The sequence below is a fragment of the Phoca vitulina genome, unplaced genomic scaffold (assembly GCF_004348235.1).
Source record: "Phoca vitulina isolate PV1807 unplaced genomic scaffold, GSC_HSeal_1.0 scaffold9, whole genome shotgun sequence".
Lineage (NCBI taxonomy): Eukaryota > Metazoa > Chordata > Mammalia > Carnivora > Phocidae > Phoca > Phoca vitulina.
This window is the reverse complement of record NW_022589712.1, coordinates 39,324,989-39,346,409: the sequence shown is the minus strand read 5'-3', so window position 1 is coordinate 39,346,409 and position 21,421 is coordinate 39,324,989. Positions and strand designations below refer to the sequence as shown.

Sequence of the window (21,421 nt, the reverse complement as noted above, 5' to 3'; positions counted from 1 at the left end):
GATCATAAACTCTTTGGAAGGCCTGCCAACAATGAATGGTGATAGATTCTGGGATAGAGAAGGTGTCATTTTAGTAAGTGACCATTGAGTTAAAACTCACTTACATTTTAAAAAAATACAATGTATAAGATAATTACAGATTCCTATTTGTTCTTTCAGTTTCATAAAAATCAGCTGTAAATCTCTGACTAACAGTGAAGTGTGGAGATCTGAATTTAGTAAAAAAATGATGGTTAAGTTTGCTAAAGCAATAACATTAGTTGAATGCATTGCACAAGGTTCCTAGACTGAGTATTTTTATAACATGTGGAATAACATTTTTAAAATTTGGAATTGAACAAATAGTAAAATTAAATATGGTTTTATATCTTAGGCTGAGATATGTGATTGTGCTAGTGTCCTTTATTAAAATAGGGACATTTTGATCTCCAAGTCTCCTTACTGAGTGTCTTTCCCTTGCCATGTAGTTTCGGGAGGGGATCAGAAGGATTTGAGGTGTCAACCATTCCTCCCTTTCCTACCCCATCTATTAAAACAAAAATTTTAGACCCTTCATACAGTAATCCCGGGTTTATGAATTTGCCCATGAAATGAGGACCTCATCAGTAAGGAACCACCTGAAGAAGTTCAAGAGTTCATATGAGGAGGGTGGATCAAGGAGGTGTTTACTCCAACATAAGCATCTTTATACCTGCCGCACATGAATTGCCAAATCCTACACAGCTACTTTGCATCCCTTGTACATGGTCTTGTGGAGGGGGTACTCAGTAAACAGGCTTTATCACTTAACTTGGTCTCAGTTGTTTCAAGGATTTAGAGAACAATAATCTCTGCTCCAGCTGGGTTTTTGTGAGTGTTCATGGGCATCATAGTGCAAACGAAATCACTGGGGAAGCACAATGAAGACAGAGAAAGACCATGTTGTTAAGGAGCCTATGTTAGAGATGGAGGGAGACAGGTGATAAACAAGCAAGACAGATAAATTTCCGATCTCAGGAATGTAGGGACATCAAAACGGAGTGGTGAGGCCGACAATGCCTTGGAGAAAGAGATCATGCTAAATTGGACAGAAAAGGAAGAGTAGGGCCACTGTGAAACAGGATTTCACTAACCTATGAAGCTTTGTGCAGATTAGAAAAATGCATCCTTTCTGAGTGTGTGTGGTCCATCACAGCAAGGTTTGGCCAGGAAAACCTGCTTAGTGCAAAATTAAGAGGCAGTTGCAGCTCCAGTCCAGGGCATGCTGTCTTGGGGTGGGGGAATCAGAATGGAGGTCTATGTGTAAGGACACAAACTGCACAAATGCATAATATAGGAAGTGGCCCTGCCTCCAAGGAGAGCACACTCCAATTCTGACTTGAATACAACGGAGTAAACCTCAGGAAGATCTCTGATAAAAGGATTCTTGACATGGTAAAGCAAGACAAAAAGCCTAAGCTAGGGACCAGTCTGGCTTGCTTAAAGGTCATTGGTGATGGAGAACAGAGACAAGCTCATATCAGAGTCTTCTAGGCTGTTCCGGTGAGTTTGGATTTGTCCTAAGGGCAATGGTAAGCTTTTGTAGGGTTTTAGCACAGCATGTAGGTTTTTAAAACCTTCCTGGCTGCTGTGTGAACAAAACAATGCACAGAAAAGGGTATGACAGGCAGCAAGAGATCAGGTGGAGACTATTGAAATAACGCAGGTGAAGAAGTGATGTGGGCTTGGATTAGGTGGGTTGAGGTTCTTTCATTCATGCAACAAGTATTTTTTGAATGCCTGCTGAGTACCAGGCACTTTCCTTGGATATGGAGTTATAGCAGTGAACAATAGAGACAAAATCACCCATTTCGTGGGGCTGAGATTCTAATGGACAAAAAATAGCAAATAAGTAAGATGGAAATAAGTATCCTATCAAAAATATATCAAGGAAGAGTAATAAGGAATGCTATTCAGAGTAATGGGTGGTGTTTTTGAATATAGGATCAATGAAAAACACAGAAGCTGTAGGTAAGTGGAAGGATTCAGAGTACATTTTGACATAAACCCAATAGGACTATTAAATGAATTTAATGTAGGAAGTGAGGGAAAGAAATCATTTCACTTGAGCTTCTGGGAACAAATAAGAACACCCAGATAAGGGCAAGGAATTTTCCATTTACCCAACTGGGTGCTGTTTATGGACTAACTGCTTAGTCATTGCTGTCACTTGGATTATATAGTTTTCAATTTTGCCAGAGGTCTTGTGTAGAGGACACTGAAGTAGAAGCCGTAGTTACTTTATTGGGTTATTCCGATAATATATCTCATTGGTAATTAATTTTCAAGTTTTTTTATGATTTTAGAAAAGTTTTAAGCAAATGGATTATTTAGTATAAATTGGCTACACAACCCTACTATAAGGGTTTTAAAACACCAAAAGCTTCAACTTTTTAGATCAAAGAACCTCCTCCAGGCCAAAATGTTTCTACGGGAAAGATTTCTTTGCATCCTGATAGAAAGCTTCCCTAATATTTCCATGTGTTATATATTTGCATATTCACTTTGATGGAAAGCATGGAATAGTAGCCAAATGCATATTTCATACAGACTTTTGATTAAAAATGATAAAGGTAACATTAGTGTTTTTTTCTCTACCTCTCCAATTTATGAAGTAGAAATAATTTTTCATGGAACAGTCAACTAAAAAAAGGAAATAAGATTGATTCAAGATCATATCATTGTTCTCTTTATCCTTATACCTTGATTATGATAGAATACCTGATGTTTGGGACCTAACAAAAACAGAGGCATAGGATAATGATCATAGAATTTTGGGGTGTAGGAGACACCTTTGAAATCAACTATTCCAACACCCTGATTTTTTAGATGAAAAAAAAAAATGGTCCCTGGAAGGATAAATAGCTTAACAAAATCATGCATTGAGAGCAGCTCCAATTTAAGATTAAGGTTTTTTTCCACACCATTTTATTTTTCTATTTATTTAATGTCCATTCAGAAGGCCAAGCTAAATGTCGATTATTTTATCTATTATCATCAATGGATCATAACCCTTGAAAGATCTGTAAGTATTTACTTCACGCTATAAAGAGTTTTATAGTTTTCTTCAGTGGTTGTACTTTGTTTAACCTTAATTACAGATGCTGAATTGACCTCAGGGGCCCATCAAAAAGGCTCACTACTTAAATCAATCTTTTTGTTACCTGACCTCATTTCCACAAGTCTAGATAGACTTTCAAGTAAGAGGCTTTCAAAATTTTCAGAATTATTGTTTCTTCACTTTTCTTAGTTTCTTCTAGTTATCCAAACCATATGTCTTTGAAACCCACAGCAAATCATATTTGCACACAAAGTCAACCAAGGGACAGAGAGTAAAGATGGAAGAAGGAGACAAATAGGTAAAACGAATTACACGTTTTTCTTTTAGTGCAAAGTCAAAGCTGGGAAGGAAAGAGATTAATGAGGCAAGTTAGATGGACTGCAGTCTCAATTAAAAGAAATAAAAATAAAATCTTAGAATGCACTCATGCACTTAGAAATGCAAATATCTTACTTGCTATCTAATCACATATCTCTGGGATTGTAAATTCTCACTGATGAAACTTCCTAGAACTGGGCTTATTCTAGTGATTCCTCATAACTTGGCCATTTTATCACCTCCTTGATTCTCTTCCATACACGCCCCTCACAGCTCCACATGTTCCCAGAGCAGCCAGGAGGCACTTTATCTTCTGATCCTCAATGTTTATTGTTTGTTTATTTACAAGTTTTGGCTTTTCTTCCTCCCCATCCCTCCAACCCCCCATTTTTTTTTTTTCTAATCTTCACTAGACTATGAGCAACTTAAGAACAGAATCTGGAATAGCAATATATACTTGGGAAAGGAAAATCAATAATTAAAGGAGAAAATGAATGATTAACTGAATGAGTGAATCAGTAAATGTTGCTAAATGCTACTCAGTCACACTGTTTCTAGAACGTTTGCATATGAACAGACTGAACTATAGTTTTTTTAGTTCTTGATTGAGTACAAAATACTTCCAACAAAATAACGAAATTTTATTTAATTATTTATTTATTTATTCATTCATTTTAAAATCATTTATAGTTCCAGACCAAAGCATTTTCTTCTGTGAGAATCTTTACCTATTTATGAATGGAACAACAATCTTTCCATGAAAATGAAACATTAATGTGTTTAACCATGGCTAGTGGGAAAAAAATGAGCTAAAGCCCAAAGATGAGGAGAAGTAGCTTCATTAGGTAGTTCAATCAAGATATAATACTTGCAATATATTCTGAATACCTACAGGTCCTCTCAAGTGAAAAGAAGACTATATAAATTATCCACTGAGGTATTTTTCAACCCAAATAATTCTGCACCTATAGATGTAACTTGAATGGTTTCAGTGCCAAACATTGAAATACAAAGAAGTTGAACAACTTGTTAAATTCACCCAAGTGACTTATAAATAGGACGCATGTATGCAGATTGTCGATGCTGATCTTTGCCAGCAGCATGTTGTCTTTGTGTTTTGCATTTATTTTAGAAATAGTATAAAGAGACAAGGAATGAACAAAATATATAACAACATTTAGAATAATAGTAAGTGCTAAACAATTTCAATTAATTACAAGAAATTATTATGTTGTTATATTATGCTTTAGAATTCTATAGTCAATGATATCATTTTATAATAATTAAAAAAACAGATCTTAAATGCAGTGCTCTGTATTATAATAAAATGATATTATTAATGAACATTTTAAATCTTGTTCCATTTGAAGACGACTTAAAGTACAAATAATGCATGTTTTTGACCATTGGTTATGTTAATTCAATATTCAATGTTATAATGAACTGAAGTTAGGTCTCTGAGATGTTGTTTTCCAATGTCAAAAATATCTAACATTCTTTACCAAAATGGGGATGCCTACTTTCTAAAGTGTTGAGTAGTTGGAGAAGCTATAGAATAAAAATGGCTCATCTTACTAAAATCAACTTTTCGCAGTATTATTTATAATAGCCAACATATGAAAACCGCCCAACTATCCATCAACAAATGAATGAATAAAGAAAATGTGATATATGTATATACTGGAATTGGAATCTATTTATCTGTCTATCGATCTATCATCTATAGAAATAGAATGGAATATTATTCAGTCATAAAAAGAAAAAAATCTGCCATTTGCAAAAATATGGACCGACCTAGAGGGTATCATGTTAAGTGGAATAAGCCAGACAGAGAAAGACAAACACCATATGATCTCACGTGTGGAATCTAACATTATAGAATTTATAGATACAGAGAACAAATTGGTGATTGCCAGAGGTGGAGGAGGTGAAGGGTGGGTGAAATGAGTGAAGATAGCCTAAAGGTACAAGCTTCCAATAAAAGATAAATTTAAGTCCCGGGAATGTAATGTACAGTATGGTGACTATGGTATTCCTTATAAATTGCTAAGAGATTAGATCTTAAGGGTTTTCATCATAAGAAAAAGAATTGTAACTATGTGAAAAAATTTATGTTAACTTATTGTGGTAATCATTTCACAATATATACATATAGCAAATCATCATGTTGTATACTTAAAATTAATATAATATGTCAATTATCTCAGTAAAACTGAAAAAAATTGAAGGGATCTAAATAAACTATATGCTTTAGTTAATTTAAAAAAAAGAAATCAACTTTTTTCCATGGCAAATATTTAAAATGTTGTATTTGTGTGTGAATTTTAACTACATAATTGAGTAGAACTAAAAATACAGTTTTCAAGATAAATCACAAAATCTCAATAAAATTTTGAGTTAAAATCAAATTGAGTTAAAATCTTGAGTTTCATTTATATCCCTAGGCATGCCCTTCCTCCCTCACACATTAGCATACCGACTAACAAATAATGGGCTATTATTCCTTTAATTTAATTGGCCATTGTTAATACAAAAGAATCGGTTCTAATAAGGTTGTTGTTTACCAACCAGGTAATTATAACATAGCCTATATCTAAATATGAGTACCTTTAATGTGTCAGAGCTCTCAAGTCAAAATGTAAATAGTTCAGGCTTTATATTCAGTATTACTTTTCAGAGATCCAGCACACTTTAGAGATTCCCTCAAAGATGGAAAATCAAGTCACACCGAATTGTTGATCATTGGGAATATGAGTAACCAGAAAGGTGAGGCAATAAGAGAAAAGATGGCTCCCAAAACAAAATCATTACATTTACAGATCATATTAAAATAATTTACAAGTAGAATAACAAATTCACTTCTTAAGAGATAGGAGGCTTGACATTTTTGTCAACCATCTAAACATGAAGAACAAATAATGGCTCCTTCTCTCTCCTGTCTTTTCTGGTTGTTGGATTTTAGGATCTACCAAAGATGTTCCTGACAAAGAGTGGCTGGCATAGCGGATTGCTAAATCAATGCCTAAACTGCTCGAATCTGTTCTTTTCATTCGCAGTAACTTCAGGACCCACCAACAGCCTTAGAGATAAATTTATTCTATGCTCTCCTCCATCTCAATTTGCTGTCACTCTAACCATTAGGAATAAAATATACTTCAAAATCTAATCGAGGAGCTGTGTGATATTTTATAAGGCCTATGGTCAGCTTAATAGAATCCCAGGAAATTTAAAAGTAAACCATATCCAAGATTCCTTCAGTAATTTTGGTGACAAGCCATTTGTGCTCTTGGGTAGGAAGTCACGGTCCCCTCTGCCTGGGGTTTCTATACCAGATTCCTTTCACTGACCAACCAACAAAGACATTTGAAAGTTATCAGCAGATCACCTGCTTTCTTTGGTAGTTGTACTGACATTTAGGACAGCATGTCAAATTTGCATTATATGAGAAATGGAGATTGTGAGTTTTTCTTAAATTATAACACTTAGAAAACAGAGTGAAGAAAAAAAAAGACCTAAGAGGCAGTGACCCCCCCCTTTTTAAAATATATTTATAATTCTCCCTGTTGCTGGACACAATATCCAGCCATCCAAGCAAATTCTGAAATTTCCTCTTGGTTCAATTCCCTAATCTATGAAATAGGAAAATTGTAACCCAGCTCCTAGGTTTTGATAAGAACCCAATGAGATGATCCATGTCCAGACTTTAGCACAGCCCCTGGCCTGACATACCATTAGGATTTGATAAGTGGTAAATCTTTCCATTGTCTTCATCAACCTTGTCATCATCATCATCTCTGATCATCTTCAAAAATCCTTAAAGGGTAGGTAGCTGCAGGAAAGTATGTGTATGACTGAGCTTTCCTTCGGCTCTAGGTAAGCCATGTTAACCAAGGCTCTTTGTGACTTTCCTTTCTCCTTATCCTCAAATGCAGAGAGATACTTTTTTAAGCTATTGCATGGCATTTGAAAAAAACAGTGTTGCTTTTCTTTCATACAGGGACCTCATTCATATAAAATAAAATCAATTTGGCACTTTTCAACCACCCTGTTTAGCTATTTCCACACCGCACAGGACTTGGCAAAGGGAAGGGATGTTGCAACTGTCCTATCCTTTGTCTCCACCTGTGGGAAAATTTCTTTCTTCTCTTTTTTTTTTTTTTTTTTTTGTTAATTGTCTCTGACACATGCAAATATTCCATGTTCACAAGCAATTCGAAGAGATATGAAAAGCCTAAGGACAAATCATAGAGCCAATTAAAAAGAGACCTTCTGGTTTTGGAATTTATCTCAGGAGGAGACAAAGGATTTATCGTTTTGTTTTAGCAGAGAATTCTCTACTGGGTGCTTTAGAAAAGATGATAAAACCCCACACTTTTTCAACTACAGGCATATAACATAAACTTAAGTATTTCGACACTTGCACTTGATAGATTAAGGATAAATGGTAACATGTTAATAATTACCATTTAATAGGCTTAACACCACAATTAAATTCACAAATATATTCTCCCTTGAATGACACATTTGGAAGTCATCCAACTTCTCTTCCTGTTTTAAATTGTGTATAATTGATACTATTTTGTCATTTAAAACAATATGCACTGCTTATCCAGTGTCTGCCAGGAGGCTATTTATAATTATACAAAAAAATAATATTCTTCTGGGAGAAAATCATCATTAATATAACCCCATCATGAATAATGGGAAATGGAAACCATTTATATCTTATGCAACTGTTTTATAAAAGAGTATTAAATCATCAGGTTGTTTTTTACATGATGTTTCAATATGACAATATTGATCCTTTTTCTATATCTATTTTCTCTCATTTTCTGTAAGAGATTCTAATTGTTACAAACAAGTCTTAGCCACTAAACACACACTCATTACCTAAACACTGTGGATGGTTACAATAGAAAGTGATTTGTAGGTGACAGTTTTTCTTTCAGGAAAGTTCCATGTCAAATACGAAGCAGAAATATTGAATAAGATAGAGTAGTGGGGATTTAAGAGATGTAATATAAATAAGTTTGAATGACAAAGGATAGACACTAAAGTATAATGAGGTCTAATTTGAAAGGATGCACAGCGATGTAGATGCCATCCATATGATGAGATATTACTTTGTTCAGTTTTTACCCTGTATTGATTTCTTACTTGGTATTGTTAATAAAGAGTACATGTAATTATATGACTATTCTACCCCTCTTAGAGTGAAAAACTTTACTACCTAAATAGAAATAACTAATAAACTCATTATAAACAATTAATAATAATAATCACAATGAGGCTGAAGGTAAGCATTGAACAAATACCAGGACTACACCTTTAGGAAACCTCTCCTAAACTCTGTGCCCCTCTCATCTTTAGACACTTATAGTGAGTATAATCTGCAGATATGATTTAGTACTTAATTAGTATCTTCTCCCATTTTCCTCCCCTAGCTGCTTTATACTGTTCTTTGCTTTCCTTGTAATAATCTGACTAGATTGTTATCTCCTTCTGCTTTGAGACTCATGTTACGACCACTAGTATTGATTTAGTAACTATTTACTAAAACCACAGAATTAGTAACTATTTATTTAAAACCAGGGATGTAGTAAATATTGAGAGATTGATTAATAGAATGACTTTGAGCATATCAACTGGGATATTGATGAGTATATAAATAGGCAAAATATATTATTTTCAAATGTGGTTTAGTTATTACTACTATGTGGTAAGAACAGTACTATTTTGTCTTAACATAGACTATTTTAGAAAACCTGAACATAAAATATACCAGAGACTAGAAGGGCTGTCATAGAACTGATCCGAAAATGCTGAGCAACTGTTGAACATCAAAACGTTGAAATTGGTAACATTAATGTGAATATTGCAAAATTCATCATTGTTTTCATCTTGCACAAACATCTTGGTACAGAAAAAAAAGCTATGGATGAGGAATATTTGTTCATCATCTAGGTCCCTCTGAAAGCAGTTATATCAAACTTTGTAGTTCACAATTAGTTATATCAAAATAGGTATGGGGCATACTTATTATTTCCATGTTTAAATTAAAGCCGGCTTTAGAAAAGTGTTAAGAACTACATATTTGGGGAGCCTGGGTGGCTCAGTCGGTTAAGCGGCTGCCTTCAGCTCAGGTCATGATCCCAGGGTCCTGTGATCGAGTCCCGCATCAGGCTCCCTACTCAAGCGGGAAGCCTGCTTCTCCCTCTCCCACTCCCCCCTACGTTTGTTCCCTCTCTTGCTGTCTCTCTCTCTGTCAAATAAATAAATAAAATCTTTTAAAAAAATGAACTACATATTCATTTGAATGGTTAGAAAGTCACATATTCTCCATTCTTTGTGTACTCGGCCACCCAAGTGAACCTTAGAGAGCAGGAGGGGAATATATTCACATAATTACTGAAATGTTTTTTTAATCTGCACTCTTGCCTATGAACTGACAGATAAGATTATTACAAGACATGACACATTAATAAATAACACCTAATTAGTTTGATAATTCTTTGATTAAGCCTTAATTTTCCTTGCTTTTCATGCAGCAATTCAAATGACTCTGTATTATTTGTTCCTTTTTCAGACTATTTTAGAACATGCTTTGAATAGTCTCAGTAGGTTACCTGAGGAGGGATTTATTTTTGTCTGACAGCCAAGTCCATGCCGTTAACAGTGACAAGGCTAGACCAAAATGATACTTGAATCAAAGTTCCCTCACAGCAAAGATACTCCTCTAAAATCTAGCCCCGCATTCAAAAGAGTAGGAAAAATGTGAGACATGAGAATGTGAGAAAAACGAAACAGGTCTTCATTTTCTTCTCTTTAAATGGACACAGAGGTGAAGTCCTATAACTTGGTATTAGGAGGACAGCCGTCTTTTCATTTACTAGCTTTCTCCCAAAGCCTCCAGCCCCTTTATGCCAATGAAGCGGCCTGAGACAGAGCACAGCAGCATTAAAGGCATCACAGCCACTCAGAAGTGCTCGCATCTATTTCTGGGCACATACCAGCTATTTATAGTGATGAGAATGTTTCGTGGATTGATTGTGACAAATATGAAAATCTAATACATTTATCTTGAACGGCTTCCACTGACTTCAGATAATCAGAGGCAACCCTCATGGGGCCATGCCACGTCCAGGAACTACGCACGTCTGTAATTAAGTGTAGGATTTCTCCCCTTTTCTTCTACCACTTCGTTCTAATTCTTTATGCTGCCTACAGTTTACAGATGCATGCTGCAAACCAGTCTTTGTTAATTTTGAGCCTCTCTCTCTAGAGATACTACCAATAACTCCTTTAAGAATCTTTACAAGGGGCCTATTTGCAATGCTTAGAAACCTGTCATCTTTTTAAATAACAGATTATTTCTAGGAATGAATAAAGAGGGCTGCTCTGGGATGATCATCAATAATTTTTTTTCATTGAGATAAATATTAGGCATCATGAATTCAATTCAATAAACATATCATGGAGCTGGCAAAGTATGAGAGAGTAGGGATTTAAAAGCAAACATTTCTTAAAGGTATATATAAGGCAGACAAGAAAGACTTGCTAGGGAGAGAATGATAATGATATATGATCATTAAATCAGAAAGATACCAGGAGTGGTGAGTAGAAAATCACAATTTTGCTGTATTTGGACACAAGCACCACCCCCACCACCACTATACACTTAAATAGTGCTTCTTATGCTTGTCATAGTCAGGTAGTCTTTTCAATGTTTGTGTCAATGCATGAATTAATCTGCAAGTTAACCCTAAAAAGTAATGTCTATTATCCCATGTTGAAGAAGAAGTAAGCACCATGCATATTTGTTCAGTGCTGTAACTATAGAATCTAGCATAGTCCCTAGAACTCATCTAAAATACACTTAAATCAAACTCATTCTATGCATATAATGCAAGATTTTTCATACGATCCTCACCATAACACTGTAAATTATGTATTATTGCCTTCATGATGTAGATAGTAGAACTAAGGCCAAAAGACATCAGATGGCTACAATGGGCAAAATCAGTGCTGTATGTTATGTGTTGATGTGGATCTGAAAAAATGTTTTCCTCTCCTTAACAAAATTCTGCTTGTAACTATTCACAGATATGTGCTCAATGACTAACGAAGAGCCGACACTCAGAGAGCCATGGACTCTTAAGTGCACTTTGACCATCTGCTAATGTATTCTGCCACAATCGTATCAGCCTCATTTGACAGAGGAGGAAATGAAGGCCTAAAGAGATTGATTAATTTGACGAAGTCATATTTCAAGCAAGTGGCAGGGCCTAGAATTGAAGCCATGCAGTCTGGCTCTGGAGTCTCTGTGCCTAGCCACCTGATATCACTGCCTGAAATGTCCATGCATTGGATGGCTGGATGGCTACCTCTGAAGAATCAAAATAAAATAATGCAAAACAACAAGAATCAGCCAAAGAAGGAAAAGAAATTATTGCTCCTTTCTAGGTTATGAACAGGTTAGTTCTAGCACTTTTCTTATGCCACTGTGTTTTTAATAAGTAGTCACACATACTTCACTCTTCACATTTATATCTAAACCTCATTTAAGTTTCTACCACGTGTGTGAATTTTGTCAAAATGGTTTATAACTTTTTGAGTTGCAACATTAATTTCTTAAGTTACTTATACACAGTTTCCATCACCACCTATAGGAACAATGACTTAGTAAATTTAAATCCTTTCTTCCTTTAAAACCATGTTTTAGGTTCATCAGCTTTAGCAATTGTTCATAAACTTTATCCCATTTCCAATCCCTTAAGCAGATGCCGCCTGATCACACCCTCTGAAATGCTGGTTTCATGTCATTGTTCTACTTAAAATTTTTCAGACTCTCTTCCACGCCAAGTTTCAGCTTTGCCTGATTGACCAAGCATCTGTAATGTCACCACAAACTTATCACTTCTTGCTGATGGTTTCTCATCTTCATTTATCTTGTTGTCAGTTTGATATCCTCATTGTCATACAAACACATCAATTTCACATGCGCTGCCATGTCACATCCCTGTGTGTTTTCTCTTCCATTCATATCAAATACTATCCATTTTTCAAGTTCTAGGTATCTGTTTTCTTCTCTGACATCAGGAATCACAGATGTCTCTCTGAAACTTGTAACATTAGTGGTGGTATTATGCAATCTAACTCCCAACTTTAGCCTTTTTCTATCATTTATTCATTCCTTTTTCTCTTTCAAATACTCATCCACTCCACATTGAAGTTAGAGATCATCCTTTAGTGTTCTTACATCCCCTACTGTGCTTGGTCTGGGACTGCTGAGCATGCAGAAGGTATTCAGTTATTTGTACACCGACTTACTTCATTCACTCTTTTGGCAACCTCATTTCCACCATTGACCTCTCCCCGAAACTGCACACTTGGTTATCTAACTGCAGATAACTTCAGAAGTTGCTGTGAGAATTTAATGAGTAAAGTGTATGAGAGTACCTGGTATGAGCCTTGGTATTTAGCAGGTGCTTAACAAATGATGTTTGGATGGGAATCTTCACATATTCCCCTTTTGCAACTGAATACTATCTGTGGCTTTAAGTATAGAAAATGGGTTCCAAATCTCTTTTCCCTCCCCGCCCACTCCCCGTGAATTTTGACCCACTTTCTTCCTTTACTTCCTATTTAGGGTTTTTTGTTTGCTTGTTTGTTTTGGTTTTTCAGGCCAATAACCTCTGAAAAATCTTACTTTCCTCTCCTTTGGTATTCATGATAATAAATCCCATGATTCTACCTCTGTGATATCTCTAAAATCATCTTAATTCCCTTAATCACATCTACCAAGATCAATCTTCACTTCTTCTCCTTGCACACATTCTAACTGGTCTTTCCAATTCTATTCCCTCCAAACCTTTTTGCACAAATGTTTACAATTCTGTTTCTCTTTCTAGGTTCCCTGAGTGTCAACCAAAGTGAACCACTTGCAGTTCCCCATCTATGCCTAAAAAATCAGGGAGCTTTGGGCTTTAGAATTAGTCAGGCTGGGTTTGAATCCCCTGTCTGGATTGTGTTTGACTTGGACAAAACTCTTAAATTCTCTCTACCTCAATTCTCTGTTCTGCAAAACAAGTATGATGATATAGTCCTCCCAAGGTTTTATAAAGATTAAATGAGATTATTTTAAGAAACTAATGGAGAATAAACACTCAACAGCTGGTAGTCAGTCACAAAAGAACATTTCAAGATAGTGTGATTCTGTGCCTGAAGTGTTATCCCTTCAGTCTTTATGTCTTTATCCTTAAATTCATATAGACAGAGTCTACCAATGTCTCAAGACCCATTTCAACTTTTTTTCTTCCGTAAGATCTTCTCTGATTTTTCACATTAGAAGCACTATCCTTTTTGCAGTAAATTTGCATAGTAAAAGAGAAAGCAAAAACATGGGGAGAGGACATGTGCATATACTTTCTTATTTCATCATCTTAAAAGCCTTAAGAAATACATTTTAATAAAAAACTGAGACTCAAAAAAATTTTTTAAACACAAGGAAAGTATTTAAATCCTGGCTTGTGTGACCTTCACATTTATGTTCTCACCATTGATTCTCAGTGTGCTATCAGGGTCTATTGAAGCTAATCATAGTGTTTGAGTTTTGGTTTGGTTTGGTTTTGAACAATTGTAACTACTTGTGGAGACTGATCTATCTTGTCTTATCTTTTCTTATAGGTCTTCCAAGGAACAGAGAAAAAAATTACTTATTTTTTAAATGGAATAAAATTATAAATAAAATTTATTTTTATAAATAAAATTATAAAATTATTTTTTAAACTCATTCTAACTTGTAATTATTATGTGGCACCATTGGACAAATTTAAAAATCCAGGACACATGATGGAATGTTTTTTTCCCCCTATCTTGAACATTTCTATTTCGTCGACTTAGGAATTATTTCATTATTACTCATCAATTATTCCCAACAATGCTACAAATGACTAAAATAATAAGAAAGAATAGAAAAATTATAGAGTTGCCTAGAAGGATGATGCAATTGCAAAATAAACCATCATTAGCTCATCATCATTCAGTTTTCTTATTGTTGTGACTGAAGTAGTGCATCATCACTTGAGAAGGTATAAAAGAAGTCTAGAAACATTCTTATGGTCTACTTTTAGTTTCACTGAACACAGTTCAGAATTTAGAAGTTCTATTTTTCATCTATAACTGCAGAGAGAAGAAAACTGACAGAGGAAGATATTTCAGTTATTAGATGAATCAGAAGACAAATGCAAAAAGAGAGATAACAGTATGCTAAACTTTAATGATTAAGGTGAAATTGAAATTGATCACTCAAATGAAATCTCAGACTGTGAATATTCAAATAACAATGAATTTTCTCAAGAATCAATGACTGAAAAACTCATTTCAAAGGACAAAAAGGAAATATGGTATTCTCATCCAGCTAGTCCTTCAACCAGAAGGACTTTATCATGCAATATTTTGTAGCAAGAAGCTAGCCTATCTCATTTTGTTAGAAGGGTATGTTATAGTACCTTTTCATCTTTTATAAAAATCTATGTGCCAAAATTCGTGGTTTTTAAGTGGACAAATGCTAAAGAAAGGTAAAGGCAGGTATCAGAATGAAATCAATAATGTATACATAAAAAATCATTGGATTTATCATTCTAAATAATAAATAATGTTTATTAACCTAAAAAGTGTCTCACAGCTATGGGATGGAAATGATATTTTTTCGATGAAATTATGAGCCTCGAAGATCTCAAAAACTCGCCTGCTGCATTTTGATGATGCAAATTCTAAAAGAACCAAAAGTAATATTATGCTAGAACCTATGAAAGATGTGTTTGAAATCTGGAATTAGTATGTATTAGATGCATATATTGCAGGTTTATACATGGTAATTGATGGGCAGTTAGTCCCTTTCTGAAGATGTTTCCAGTTTGGAGTATATACACCTTCAAAATCAGAAAACTGATGAAATAAACTTTTAGCTTTGCTATGTTTAAGTTCTTATCACAATTTTCCCTCTCCCTTTATTCTTACTTCCATAAACCCTTTTTTAAATGATTTAAAATATTAAAAAACATTAAGAGGTCCAAGTGGTAAGTGGAGGTAACTATTGTTCCTAGTATATTGAGATTAGCATGTACATTTTCTAAGCCTCTGTTGCATCATTATCAACTTATTCTTGGTTATAAAGTTATTTATGCCATGTCTTATCTCTTTTCTGGACTATCAGCTTGCTGAGGGGATTCAACAAATATTTACGGAGTTAACATGAAAACTCCCAAAGCTTTTATTTTGTGAAAATAATTAGACGTTTGGAACTAAAGTGAGTATGTTTTCATGGAACAGTATTTTTTAGAGAAAAGTAAAGCAAGGCTGAATCTTACCTAGTTTTTTCCATTATAGCCAATTGAGCTCTGAAACACATTAGATTAAACCATTAAATAACAGTGACTATAATGCAATTACATTTGACCTCTTCTCAGCAGGATCAAACCAAAAACGCAGTTAGGCACAACTGAAGTTCGAGAAAAGGCTCTTAATAAAATGAGCTAACTTATTCCTGGAGGCTCTTTCTGGCTGTGGACTTAAAACCCACAGAATTGAAATACAGGCTGCCAAAGAATACCTTATTTTAGTCAGAGAAGATTTGGGTAGGTGAATACCTTCAATTTTAAGACAGTAAATGACACAGAAAGTGGAATAAATCACCTTGACATAAATTCTTGGCTCAAGCAAAAGTCAGACAGCAGCCGGAATTTCAATGGTTGGGGTAACTTCTAAGGGATAAACTTTAACTTGTATTGAACTTTAATCATAATGGCTTTATGATTATGATTTTTTTTTTTTCATATAGAGATGAAAAGGTGAAGAAAGTGTTAAAACGACTAAGCAAACACATACGAGGCCTGGTTCCTGTACTGGAAGGACTGATTCCCTTATCTGTGGTAAATATAAATACGTCTGTGAGCCATGTGATTTTTTTCCTTATTGAAATTTACCTCTTGCTTAACTCAGTTGACTTCGCCCAGCAATACATGCAGTCCATTTGGCCCGGGGGAACTTGATGAAGAGGAAATGTGAAAATGCCTAACAAGATCATGATGGTTCTTTAAGAGTCTACATAAATGAATGAAATTATGGGTATGGCTATCACTTAAGAAAAATGTGCTTAGCAGCAAAGTATTGAAAAGGAAATTGGAGTTACTGGAAGGTTGATAAAGATAAATAAATCTAAAGTCATTTATCTTCACCATCAGTACTATCAATTTCTAAAAGCAAAACCAAAAAAAAAAAATATATGAAACACCTTAAATTTGAGTCTCTATGTAGCTACTAATGTCTGCATTGGCCAGTTTTCATAATTCTCTCATAAGAAAATGACAACCAGACTACTTTAACCCTAAAAAGTGTGCATCATCAGCTTCAGGACAGCCACCTTAGAACAGGATCCATCTGCTCTCTCTCTCTCCTTCCCTCCTCCTCTCTTCCCTAAGACAGGTTAGGGACTATTCAAAACATGTTCTATAACATTGACCATGTACACAATCAAGAGATCTAACGGCAGGGTTGTTAGATCATTTAAGAGCAGCAGAGACAGTATTTCTAGAGAAGGGAACGCTTCAGTATCCATAATACCCCTAAAATTATACATTGTATGTATACATCTACTCCAATTGCCCACAGGGCCAGCCTTAGTAACACATACTCATTTACTAGGTTTAAATAAAATTTTCTTAATTTTTCAACTTAATGTAGAGTGAGTCAGTACAGGAACATTTTAATTAGATGCAACGAAATGATATGATCCTTATACTTTATGCTGGCTTATTAAGATGGTCCCTGTAATCGAGGTGGGGAGTGTTACTGACCATAAGATAGTGCATATTCACTAAAGAGTTTCAAAAAGAGCAATTCAGTTCATTTTTAGGTATATCTTAGCTAAAAAAAAATGTTAAGACTATCTTTGTTAGAAGTATTTTATTTAATGGGATAAAAAAGCAAAACTTGGGACTTATGTCATGGTGTCAATACATTTCATTAATAAGGTTTTCCAAATCTGAACTGTGATTTGGGCTACTTTTGAGGGTGTAGCAACATTATATAAGGGAAGTACTTTATCCCAAAGGGAAAAATCAAATTATAGTTTACAAAATTCATTACCAATAATTAATAATGAACTTTAGCTAAACAATAACAGGTGTTCTACTAATCCCAAACAGAAACAGATGGAAGCACAAATGTTTTATAAATACTGGATACATGCAGAGCAATAAACTTGGCAGGAATTGTTTTATTCTCTAATTGTCAGTCAGAGTTAAAGTCTTATCACTTGCATTTTCTCTAAATTAATATGCCCAGATAAATCTTGTTTCTCAGTCCTTATTTTTCAAACCACAGACCATATTTAGTGCTTTCTTACTCCATCTTATGTATTGTCTCACCAAGAAAGGTAATATAAATATTCTTTCTTGTACACCTATGAAGTTTCATAGAATTTCTTACATGAAACAATAGGCTTACCATACAGGTCTCCCTTCTCCAGCTTCTTCCTCCCACCCCCTGAAATGCTGAAATACAGTATTTCTCCAGAAATACTGATTACATATTCCTTAATTTCTTAGACATTATAGCAATAAGCCTGCAAAATCATGATTATAGGTAGATGAAATAAATTAGGAAGGCAATTAGAAAGGTAATAAATGATATTAAGAAATCTAATCCTATAGCACTTGGGAATGATTTCCAGGAGTTAGAATATTGGATAATGCTACAGGACTGAACTCATGGCTACTTAGAAAATGTTCACATAGGACTTTAGAAGAGCTCTCCCTCTATGGTTAATAGCAGAATTATCCTTAACTTGTGCAGAGATGGTTTCACTGTTCCTTCTGATCTTGATCTGTTGTTGAATTTTTGGAAAGAAATGATTAGCTTTGTGACTATTAAACTCTTAGCATACCTCACTGACTTTGACAATGTACGGTTCTCTCTGTCCTGTGAGTTTCTTACAACTTGTATTTTATGATCAATTAGTAGCTGTATGAATAATCTGGGGGGCACAAAGAGCACATAATTTTCCTCAAACAAGGGAATTTAAAAGCTCATGCTCATTAGAATATAGATTCATATTGCATATAAGTAAACAATTGATCTCTTCAAAGCAAAATATGTGTAGAATATAACTTTCTTAAACCATCACAGTTAAATTGGTCAGCAAATCTGTTACCTAAAATTGACTTAATGATGTATATAGACTGAGAGTCATCAATGTTGTTTCTTTCATGTGGGGTGTTCACCCAGACAGGCTGTGCTATATTGAATGATTTAAAGAATAAAGTTATAATAGTATTTTGTGCATCTACTTAGATGCTTTGTCAACAAATTTGCAAGGTTGTTACTGTGACCTCAATGTAAAGACACTGACGATCATGTGGAGTTCAATGATTTGCTGAAGGGCCAATGCTAGAAAAGGTTGGGGTCAAGGATTATATCTGGATGTACATCTAAAGCCCTCTCCTTTCACCATACTAAACTACTTTCCTGAATGTTTCCATCTAATTTTACTATGATACTATACACATACATTAACAATCATTTTTACCAAGTGAGTCATCATCCAAGTAAGTCACCATGTTTTTCAGGGTTTTCCCTCTCGTTTCAGTTTCTAACTCAGTAAGAAAGTAAAAAAAGAAGAGTAAAAAGATTAAGAAAATGAAGAAGAGGAGGAGGGGTGGAAATTGAATAAGTTACTAGAATTAACTAAATTTTCCAGAGGGCCAAAATTCTCATGATCTTCAAATTTTCTAGGACCTAGATTTGTTATATACTTGTTTTAAATATGATATGCCCATTTGCCAATAGATGCATAAATGTAATTATACATTTTGGAGAGATTTCCATAAAAATAGCTTAAAGCTAAAGTATAGTTTGCTTTAAACAATCAGCCTCAATTATTCTAACGTAAATTAGCTCCTTCCTTAACAATACCATCTTCTTAGAATTGTTTCCCCGAACAACATAGTACTATCAGTCTTTAAATCTGCAAAAGACCTTGTATAAGCAATCAAGTTATTCATTATTAATTAAGACATTAGTAAAGAATCCCTTGTTACACTGGGCAACAATAAAAGAATCCCTTGTTACACTGGGCAACAATAAAGAATCCCTTGTTACACTGGGCAACAATAAAAGAGAGATGATAGATAAATTGCTTTCAGTAAAAATATTTCTCCATTATGTTGACTATTAACTCCAAGGTTGACTATCTCCATCAATAGTAGATCTCTGGAGTGGCTAACCCTGGCTCATGTGAGAGAAAAAAAAATTTTTTGAAACAAATTAAATATTTGAATTGTGATGGATTTAATATGAATATTTTTCACTATTAAAAAAAAGAATACTTTTATTGTTATAGGGCTTATAAGTTTACCAGAAATAAAATAAGATGATTCACCTCTTCGCTCCAAGATATTATTAAAGATATTAGCATTTTTTGTATATAAAGATATTAGCATTTTTTTTTAGCTTTCAACCTACTTCATTTGCAATAGGTCATGCAGTAATAGACAGTAAAATTAAAGGCCCTAATGCCAGCTATTACTTTTGGTATTTTTTGGTTTTATTCTAGATCTACACATGCAATATGCAATTTTTGTAAATGAAAATACAGTTTAGCACATAAAAAAGCCAACAATCTTAGAAACGAAGACTAATAAAACAGACAAGTACAAAAATTGTTTGGAATACCTGGTTTTAAATCCCCATGGACAAACATGTCAATCATATATCGACAGAATGCATACTGATCTGACAGAGTAGAAAGAAAAAGAGCAATGAAAAAATGTCATCAACACCTTTCTTTTTTCTAAGGAGAAATGGCTTAACAAAACAAACAAAATAGCACAATTCTATTTTACTACAGTATTCTCTGTGAAGAAATAATTTGCACTCATATGAACACACAGGGGAAGAAAATAAATATAAGGTTTAAACGTAATTAAAAAATGCTCAAAAATATAAGGTTTGATTTATTCCATACAAAAAGAATAACCTTAAAAAACTGAAACAGACTAGTTCAGGGTAATATCATACAGTTGTTCTTTCTTAATCAAAACATTTTTCATCAAATTCATTATAAAAGTCATCATATTAAAGCAATTTTTCTCATTGTTCATATATACACTTCCAATAATGAAACAGAAGTTTTACAACAGGAAATTATTTCCAACTTGGAATATTTTACCAGTTATTCATTCCAAGCCCTTCTGCTAATTGTCTAAATGGAGCTGAGGACGTTTTCTTGAAAAGGCAAGCAGGAAGGCTAACTACTTTGCAATGTGTTAGGGATTCTGCATGGAAATGGTGCTCAATTAGAAGAGTATGTGCAGACTTTCAGCATCACATGATATCATTGTTAAGCTAATTAACTGAGTACTCTTCATTGAAGATATCTTATGATCTTGACTAGTCTATGGTCTATGGAAAAAGTTAAAAAAAAACAAAGGATTTGAACATTTTGGGCAAACTTGGTCAAATTATTTCAGAGTTCTTTTTTTTTTTTTCCTTTCCCCTCTAAGTTAAAGACATCGCAGTGAACTTTAAATTCTCACATAACTTTAGATTCTGCTGAGGTCATTCCAACTCAAATTTCAGTTGGTGAATTATTCCATAAGTTTTAAAGCTTGCATATTATGAAATTAATCTTGTTCAAGATGATTTACATTTTAACGTTTCTAAATAGGCATTTTATTAATCTAACAAATCCAAAGGCAGCTTTAGGACCAAGAGTTTATTCAATTTACACAACATGACACACCCTTAAGTGCTTGAAATTATGTCTATCAAACATATGAAATAATAAAACTTGTTACTATATAACAAACACACATACAATGATTTTTGTAAACCTTATTCTTTTTAAAGTATTAACAGTATTTTTAGAGTAATCCATTTTATTATGAAACTCTGCCAGGTCTTTGAAAAAATAAATGTAGTTATTGCAGTAAATGTTAAAATATAATCCTTTTCATTAGTACC

The 21,421-nt window shown here is 34.1% G+C and overlaps 1 protein-coding gene across 1 annotated transcript in view; it reads right to left on the bottom strand.

Moving 5' to 3' along the window:
- TRDN (triadin) overlaps window positions 1-21,421 on the bottom strand; it is a 365,907-nt gene that overhangs the window by 229,847 nt on the left and 114,639 nt on the right. The window contains exon 9 of the transcript XR_004299993.1: window positions 20,132-20,191. The gene's annotated coding sequence lies outside the window, so the exon portion shown is untranslated. The remainder of the gene's footprint in view (window positions 1-20,131; window positions 20,192-21,421) is intronic.